Below are 9,461 nucleotides of genomic sequence, written 5' to 3'. Positions count from 1 at the left end.
GATGCCAAATAAGTTGTGTGTTGTTGAGGCATGTTTTCAGCAAAAGCATAGAGAGTTTAAGTTACCACAAAGTGGTATCCCACGTGACTGGCCTGCTGGTGACTAAAACAAATCCAGCTTTTCACAGGGACTCCGTGTACACCGCTGCAGCTGAGTACTGTGCGGATCCACGGCTGCATTTTGCCAACCCACTTATCACAGTACTTCTGTATACATTAGACTTTCTTGAGCATTTCAACGTAGATTTGTAGACCAAAGATTGAATAAAAACACAGGTTTCTTCTGGCAACACCACTCTGAACACTAGCCATGCCTCTAGAAATATCTGGAAGAAATTATTTTTGCTTTGTTGAGGTCTGCATAGCCTCTGTTTCAATGAATTGAAAAGATGTGATTAGCAAGGGAGTGTTGCACTATAACATCGCCTTTCTCTTCTGCTAGCAAGTCAGACAAGTTTCTGGAAAGAGTGGACCTGTTGAAAACCAGTGAAAAGTGAGGGATGTATGTAGAAATAAAAAGCTTAAGACTGCAGACCTGCATTTGGTGAAACTTTGACAGAATTAAATAGTGGTGCAACTGAATACACAACTTTTACTATTAGCTGTCTTTAAAAAGAGAGGGTTATAAAAATCTGATTTGCTGTAGGAATGGATGTTTGGGATGTTTCATGCACACGCTTATGGCATGTCACTTCTATCAATAGAAAATGCACGTGCTAATCATTCTCAACTGAGGTGGATTATCAAAAATCACTGTGGTAGATATAAGAGCTTAAAAGAGTAGTATGCAAATGCATGTGCACACGTGCACATTAACCATGTCAGTTATTCATCCTGTGTGACATTCTGTTGCTTGCTGCATTATCTGTTGATAGCTATGATTCCTTACATCTCAGAGACCGAGGTCCCACTGCGTGGCCATGCGCATACACGGCAGTTGTTTGTATACCGTGGTCTTGCTGCGTGAGCCAAACTGTCAACTGGGTCTCAAGTGTGCGCATGCTATTTGATGATTGTGTTAACGCGATGTAGTCAGATGAGATTTTGTCCTACCCCATCAGATCTTTACTGAGTTCGCCTTTAGACATTATATATACATCCTCAGGAAGGAGGAGTCTTTTTTCTCTCTTGTCTCTCCTTTTCCCCACTGCCCTCTTAAACACCGGTGCATGGCCTTGTTTATATTTACAACTGGTCCATGCACAGAGAGCCAAGGAAAAGACTTCTCACTGCACCTACAGACCTGCAGCCTCTGCATCATGAGCTTACCAGAAACAGCAGGACACTCAAGTGCAGGATGAGACTTTTTTGGTGCTGTAACTTTAAGACTCAGCAGCTGGAGCTCCATGTGCTGGCACCTTCAAAGGAGCATCAGAGTCCCCATTCTCACTGGCTGGTCCCAGAAGCGCATATGGTTCCCAGAAACGATGATTAGTACCAGTTATTGAATCTTGTTTTAAAGGAAAGTTGCATGTTAACCCCGCACATCCCGCAGAGAGAACAGATTGCAAAATTGGAAGCAGACAGGAACACTTCTGTTAACAAGTGTCAGAAAGTTTCCGATTAGAGTTTAGTCATGCTTTTTACAGTACACAAGTCCAGCATTATTTGTGTGGATCCTCTCAGCCATTTGGCTTCCTCTCAGGCTGACACAGACGCTTACCCAACTGAAATCAAAGCCTCTGGGTAACATGGGGGGGGGTCATAGCTTAACGAAGTGATACAAAATCATGCAGCTGTGCGCAGCACACACACTTTACAAGGGCTTTACAATAAAACATCTCATTCACCACAACTTCCTCTGAAATGAGATACTTCTAGCAGACTTGTCATAGCTTTAAAAACCCTCACTCAGTGCTGAAAATTAACCCTCACTTTCAGATGGGTAAATAAATGTTGGCAAGGGCTTTGTACAAACAAACAAACAGCAAGATCTAAGAGTCACTTTGGCCTTTTCCTTTGCTAGACGATTCTTCTGAAGCTCCGGCACTCAAATCTAGCAAACTGTATATGGAGCTGTGCTGAAGCCCAGCCAGTAACTCGGGCTTTGGCTGAGCAAGAGGCAACTGCTATGCAGAAAAAGGGTAACCTGCAAAGCTGGAAGCTGGGAATAAAAATGGCCACACGTCTTTTCCTCCTTCTTTTAGTCCTCTGCCTTAAAAATGACTCATTTTTTAAAGATGAGTTAAATGAGGGGGTAGGTAGGTTGGCCTCTGAAAGATGTCTGACAGGAGTATCTTTGGCATCGTAGCACCTGAAAAGGTGAGGTAAACGGCTACATCTCAGTCAGCATGTATGCTCTCTTTGACACACAGAGAAAAGCTTGATATAATCAGTCATGTTTGTAGGACTGAAGGAGTACGAGGGATAAGTTTGCATGTCGCTGCTAAATAGCTGAGAGTTGAGGAAAATAATACAGCTTCAGCAGAAAAGAGCTTTTTAAGTTTTTGTGAGGTTTTTCCTACCAGAAAGCTCCAGAGGGGGAAATGAAGTAAGAGTTCTGACTGGCAGAGAACTTTTCCATAATCATGTGTCAAAAATCTGTCTGCCATTAGACGTCTAAGCCAAGGTTGTGGGATGTGCATTATTATTTCTTAAATGCCAGATACTGACTTGGGTTGGTATAGTATTTCCATATATTTAGCTCTCTGCCCTCTATTACCTTAACGGTGCACTGAGATTTCTTTGAGAAAAAAAAAAAAAAAGCAAACTCACCCACTGATATGCTATCCCCATCCCTGCAGACGCCTGATATCACACTCGGTGATGTGCACGAGAACACAACCATCTTTCTAATGCCTAATCTCTCCAGCCACAAATGTGACTGACAGTGGCCAGAAGGACTCCAGCCTGCTTTCGCTGTTCTACTGTCCAGAGGCATGCAAAGGCTCCAAGACTGATCAGCCTTGCAAATGGCACCTCACTGGAAAACTAATGCCATGCTATTCTGGGAGAGAAAATACCAAATACCAAGCCCCTACTCAGTGGAATTACATGAGAAACCACTATGTGGAGCCAGCCACTAATTATTTGGCTGATGAGGAATCTGGATTCAAACAAGCTTGTTATCAAAATTTCAGGTGCACGTGCTCCCCCATTGCCTTTTGCTGCACCTCTCTCAAAAGTCTAGGCATGGGACAATTTGCTGCAATATAAATCAGATGCATAAACCCATTGGTTTTACTCAGTAAAGTGATGCTGCAGAGACAGAAAGACACATCCCTTCCCTGTCTTTGTGAGAGAACTCTCCACCAGGTTTCCCCAGACTGTGTGTGTAGCTTCTTCCTGCGCTTCCATCTACCTTATTCCTTGTTTTGCTCCCATCTAGTCTAAACTCTTGTGGCCTGTGAAAGAGTACTACAAGTCTCTCAGACTAAACAAGAGAACAGAGTACAGCTCAAATATCATTACTGACAACATGCTGTGGTTTGTGTACATCATCTGGCAGATGCAGAGCCTCTTCATCCACTCGATTAGGATGGAATTTGATTTAGAGAACAGAATTATTATTCTAGTTCTATTCTATTATTCTAGATAATGCATATATATGAAAGGCTGGGAAATACGATAAACTTCTCCAATCTGAGGCATAAGAGGTAATTTCAAATGTTAGGGAAGGGGACAGTAAGAAATGCACACACCGAAGAAACCTTATCTGTTACACAAGATTTCCTCTACTGATGAGCCACAATGAGAATTTATGGACTAAAAGTTCAAACTCAGCTTTGCACTGGAAACTTGCCTCACCGTTTACTCCATTACTTAACGTGAATGCTTCTCTGTTTCCAACACTGAGTTTAGAGGGTTTTTTACAGGCAGGCAAATGACTGGGATACAGCAAGATGTTAAGCACTTTTTGTTGAGAAGAAACTCAAAGAAAGAAGAATCTCAAAAGTAACTCAGGTTTTTGTAGTAATGTGAGATGTATCTGCCTTATTCCTCCACTATCTCCAAGGAAAGAGAGAACTGAAATACAGAAGAAAAAAGTTCCGACATCCTCAGTAACCATCTCGGATTAATTTATTATTTGATGCATGCCGCAAGAAACCACAGAGAGAAGGTGCCTATTGTTGGTACTAGGAACCATAGGCCATCTGCTCAGGAGTGTCACCTGAACACAGTAATCTTTTGCAGAGCACTCAATTGCAGAGGGAAGTCTTCTCTCCATAGTGATGAGCAGCTAGGAAGAACGGTATTTGGCTCTATAAGCAGTATGAGGCACAGAGCCTGCAGGATATTCATCTATATGGTCTGAGCCTTGAGCATAGCTTGTGCAGGCTATGCTATTATGATAAAAGAATTGAGAATGTGTATATATTTCTTCCCCTAGCATCCATTCTCTGGATTTCTCCATCGATGGGAAGCAATACAACCTATTGACAGGGAATCACCCACATAAATTCCTCAAGTTAGTGAGCTCAGGCTGCTCATACAATTCGCACCTGCAAATGGCATTCACTGAACTACCTAAAGTAGCCAGTAAGGCATGGGGGAAGCAAGAGTTGTAAGTTATCCCCAGAGAGCCTCAGGTTTCATGAATAAACAGCCCAAATGCCATTAATCTAGCTGTAAAGAAGTGTCTTGAAAATTGGGCATTCAGGATGATGCTTTGTCAGTCTCTCCTACCAAGCGAAACATTCCCAAGGAAATAATTCAATATTCATTCAGGATAAACAACTTGAACACAAACTTGGCTCTTCCGTATCTGAGCGTGTCTCAATATTGCTAGGCTGCAGAGCTAATCTACTTTTCCTTAGGTTCTGTGATTCTTTTCCCTCCTTGAATACAAAAGGGAAATCTTGGGAGTGGGAACTGAAAGAAATCCACTTGCAAGTGGACTGTGACTTGACGGTGAGGCTGTACACGATCCTGGGCTGTACACACGCTTTTTGCCACCCAGCTTCTCAGTCAGTGGGCAGAGCCCACAGCTTGCAGTTTGAACTGTTCAGTCTTCCCTACTTCAGCAAGGCCTGGTTTGAGCTGGGCAAAAAATCAGGTGTACTTTCATCCCAGTGGGAGCCCTGGCTCTCCCTGGGTTTGATAAGATGCTTCCTGACCTATCCAGGCTCTGTGGTTTCAAAAGCCCAGTTTTTATGGATTTATTTGGGGTAGCTCTGACCCTCCTGCTGCAGACAGACCGGAAAAAACTTCTGTCCTGCCATCCAGTAAAATCCATTGTCTCAAGGTGTTCACACCCAGACAGCCATGAGGACCTGACCATCCACAGCAGCCCCAAATTTGGGAGCCTTCTACCAAAATTAGACACAAATGGCTGCCTCTACCTGTGCTGACATTGCAACTTTAGCAGATTCATAAGGCTAGAGCCCCTCAGCAGACACCCAAGCCTGTTACAGCCCTGGCCAGAAATACTAACCACAGCTGCTTCGTCTCATCTGACAAAGGAGCAGTGATAACTAACTTCAGCAATAAAAATAAAATGAGAGCATTTTGACTGTAAATTGGATTAAGAAATTATAGTGCTGTTTTGTTATTGAGATGCAAAAGTTTTCATGTGTTATTGAGCCATTTCCGTGTTACAAATGTCTGAAGGAACATTGTTCACAGTTCAGGAATCTCCAAGAACAACCCACGGTGCCTTGATTTAAGACTTCAAGTACTGTCCTTGAAAAAACAGAGTATTTTGTAAACACGTAGCATTGTAGATTAAATAAACAAAAGCCTGGAGTGTTGAAAGGGTTATTTCTTATTTTAGCATTTCAAGTAGTTTTAGGAAGCGGTCATTCCCTTTTCTGTCTTAATAAATCTTGTCCTACTTAGAGATGATGAAAACCATTTGTTACGAGATACCTTAGCTCTGCTCAGGTTGCAGGAGGGAAAAAGGGCAGCCGAGCAGGGCACACGGGCAGACTGGGCAAGAGCTGGCAGGGCTCAGTACTGAGGGAAAAGGCAGGGGAAAGCTGTAAGGAAGGGGCAGGAAGGCAGACCGTAGGGGATGAGCAGAGATTTTAAATCAACAAAACCAACCTCCTTCCAAAATCTCCTTAGAGAGACCAAATCTCTGGATTCCTCTGGTTGCTCTCAGCAAGCAGCTCCAAGGCCCCTTGGCAAAACAGTCACTTCTCCCCGCCCCATCATCTCCTCCCCATGGGTGACAGTGTCCTGATACTACCAGTTCCTGCATTGATTCGGTGACCTTAGGAGCATAGCTAGTGAGTCACTGTGATACTTTTTGTTGTTTTAATTAGGAGTCTCAGGAACTTACGTTAAAAGAGAATGTCACTGCTCTTCCAAACTGAAATGCAAAGGAAGTAAAGGAACAGAGATTGCACATCCAACCTCACCACATTATTCTGTGCGTTTTGCTGCTCTCTTTCATTATATGATTACATGCTTGTTTCCAAAGGACCCTTACACCACAGTCAGAGTACTGCAGGGAGGTTTAGTCTTTTTTTTTCCTCCCAGAGGTTAGCATTAAATAATAGGTAAGGCAAGGGATTGCATAAACAATAATAAGATTAGACTGTTGAATGCAGAGTTAACATTTAAGGAGGGCAAGGCAGCATCAGGCCCCTGCTTAGAAGAAAACAGAAGAAGCAACCAGCTTCTAGCAGCTGGAACAAATTTGAACAACGCTTAATGACGTGAAGACATACTGTGAGTCCCAACATATCTGCTTGTCTGTTTAGATAGTTAAGAAAGCTGAACACCAGCCCAGAGGTGCCTCCACAGACTGCCAAAACAAGCGAAGAAGTCTGAACTGATGAGCCCCCGTAAACGCTGCAGCCAGCTCAGCGTTTGCTTGGGATTGCTCCTGCGGTGGGCACATTGGCTGAACCAAACTGTTGGCAGCTGAGCGCCGCTTGTTTTCTGTTCCACAAGGGGCACTTGGGAATAGCTCTGCAGATGGCTGAGCTCTCATGCAGCAGCCTGGCTGTGGGTAATGGTCCGAGTTGAGTTTTTTTCTAGTTTGATGTTAAATTTTTCCCCGCTTCTTAATATCTACCATGAAATGCTAGAACAGTGTGTTTACCATCATTTTCATTTAGTGTTGCTGTGCTGTTCAGCTGTACAGCTGTATATGAAGTTAATGGAAATTACGCTTTGAACATGTGAAATGCTGTGTAATGCTAAGAACTCTTGACAACAATCCAGCACTTGATATTTACCAGACACTTTAATAGTTTTAGCCCCAGTCTCTTAGTTCTCCTACTGTAGAAATGATAACATGTGTAGCGCCACTGCTGTCCTCCAAAAATAAATTAATTAATGTGTGAGGAACCTGGGTACCATGGAAGGAGAAAAGCAGAAGCCCTTGTTACCCTTGTATGCAGGAGAGGATAGTAAATAGAAAAAGCAAGGCCTGAGGCTGTATATGGAATGAACAGGGGAAAAGGCAGCACTGTAATCACACAGCAGGGCACGGGCACTCTGGAAAAAGAGTATGTAGTTATGCAGTTAAAGGCAGGAGAATAGCTTCTATATAGAGCAGGACAGATTGCAGCTAGAGCGGTATTTCTTGTATTTTAACTTATCCTATTTCAACTTTATCTTATAACTTGTAACCTTTGCATTTTTACTGGCAAAAGGGGCTTTTAGTGTGAATGCTGCTATCCCACATCCTGATGAGCTTCTGCAGGTGAGCACCCACCACACTACCATGTTTAAAACTCCTGTTGATCTGCGCTTTCTTATTTGTGTGCGTAGGTCACAGCAGTGCCTGTTTCCTTGCTTTCTGTTGTACTTCCTGAACACTCGTTACCTCTTAGTGAAAAAGGTACCTACCGTGCGTTCCAGCTCCCAGCCCATAGCTTCGTCTCCTTTCTGCTCACCAGATACGTTAATAGCTTAAGCACATCACCTTTGATAAGTCCAACATTATGTATGTGCTGAGTATCAATTAGTCTCTTCCAAGACTGACAGTTAGCGAGCACAGTAAACCTGCAGATCTAAGGAAAACAATGACTGTGCCTTGTTCTCATGCCTCAGTTTCCTTTTTGGTGGGCTGAGATCAGAATTGTTTTAGGTATAGGGGCTTTAAACCACAAATCCTCTCTCCTAAACAGCAAGACTGTCCTTTAGTTAAATTAACCACCTATGACAGAGTAGCAAGCCCTTTTGTTCTGCTCAAGCTTTCTGTACATCTCAATCCTCTCCAAAGCTCTTGAGATTAATATTTTATAAGTTGTCATGTCAATTAGGTCAAATACTGACCTCATTACTCTCCTGTTTAAAGATTTCCTAACTCTCTTTCTGCACACATACCTAATTATTTTGTTTCAGTAAGCCGTAACTGTCCTGTTTTCCTGGTGTGATGTTTTCCTTGACTTCAGCAGCACTGCCTGGCAGCATGTGGCTGACTCAGCGTAGACTCACCAAGTCCTTCAGGTGGGAAGGGACCCCAGGAGGTCCCTACTCCAACCTGCTGCTCACGGCAGGGTCAGCTCTGAGGCTGGATCTGTCTGTTCGGGGCTTTATCTGGTCGGTCTTTAAATGCCCCCAAGGATGGAGACTGCACAGCCTCTCCGGGCAGCCTGCTTCACTGCTTGGCTGTCCTCACGGGGAGCAAGTTTCTCCTGATGTCACGTTTGAACGTCTCTTGGTTTCAGCAATGCCCATTGCCTCTTGTCCTCCCACCACTGTGAAGAGCCTGTTTTCTTGGTAAGCTCTTGTGGGTTGCTGCTGGCTGTCCCCAAAGCCATCTCCTCTCTGGGCTGAACAAGCCCTGTTCCCTCAGTCTCACCTCACAGAGCACGTGCTCCAGCCCCCGACTGTCTGGGTCACCTCCGGCAGGATGAAGGAGATAAGATACCTCCTGCGCTCCCAAGACAGCCAGCTAGAAGACCTAGAAACACTCTGACTTTCCTTTAAGGTGATTCCTCTGTATCATTAAGCTGTGGTGGAGAGCGAGGTCCCTGCAGTACACTGAGGCATGTGGTGATAGCGCACCGTCCTCACGTCCCCTGGATAAGAGCTCATAAATAGCACCTGCTGCTTGGGGCTGTCACCCTTCCTGCAAAAATGAAATCCAAGAGACTGCGTGTGTTTGGCGACGCATGACTAACTTCTCTTCTGGTGCTTGGGAAAACTGCACTTTTAGAAGACTCTAGTGGCTGAATTTCTGAAAATATTTACTTCACAGCCAGCTGTGGTATGTGGGTTTCAAGGTCTCAGTGTTTCCAAGCTCGCCAGATGCAGGGATGAGGAGGAGTGAGACCCAGGCACTTGACTCAAGCTGGCCAACAGGATTATTTCATACCATGACATCACACTCAATGTAAATTAGAAAGTTTCCTGGGGAGTTTCTCCTCTTTCATCATGGGTTCGATCCGAGAACTCCTTGCCCCGCAGCCGGAGCCCTGAGCACTTCCCTTCCTCCTGAAGCCACGGTGCTCGCAGTGTCCGACACTTGCTGTCCCCTGCTGGGAGTGCACGGCTTCCTATGACAGAATGGCCTGAGTATAATCCTTGTGTATTTTATATTGGTATCAGGATTGATATTGG

This window comes from Rissa tridactyla, chromosome 5 (assembly GCF_028500815.1).
Source record: "Rissa tridactyla isolate bRisTri1 chromosome 5, bRisTri1.patW.cur.20221130, whole genome shotgun sequence".
Classification (NCBI taxonomy): domain Eukaryota; kingdom Metazoa; phylum Chordata; class Aves; order Charadriiformes; family Laridae; genus Rissa; species Rissa tridactyla.
This window is presented reverse-complemented; position numbering follows the sequence as displayed.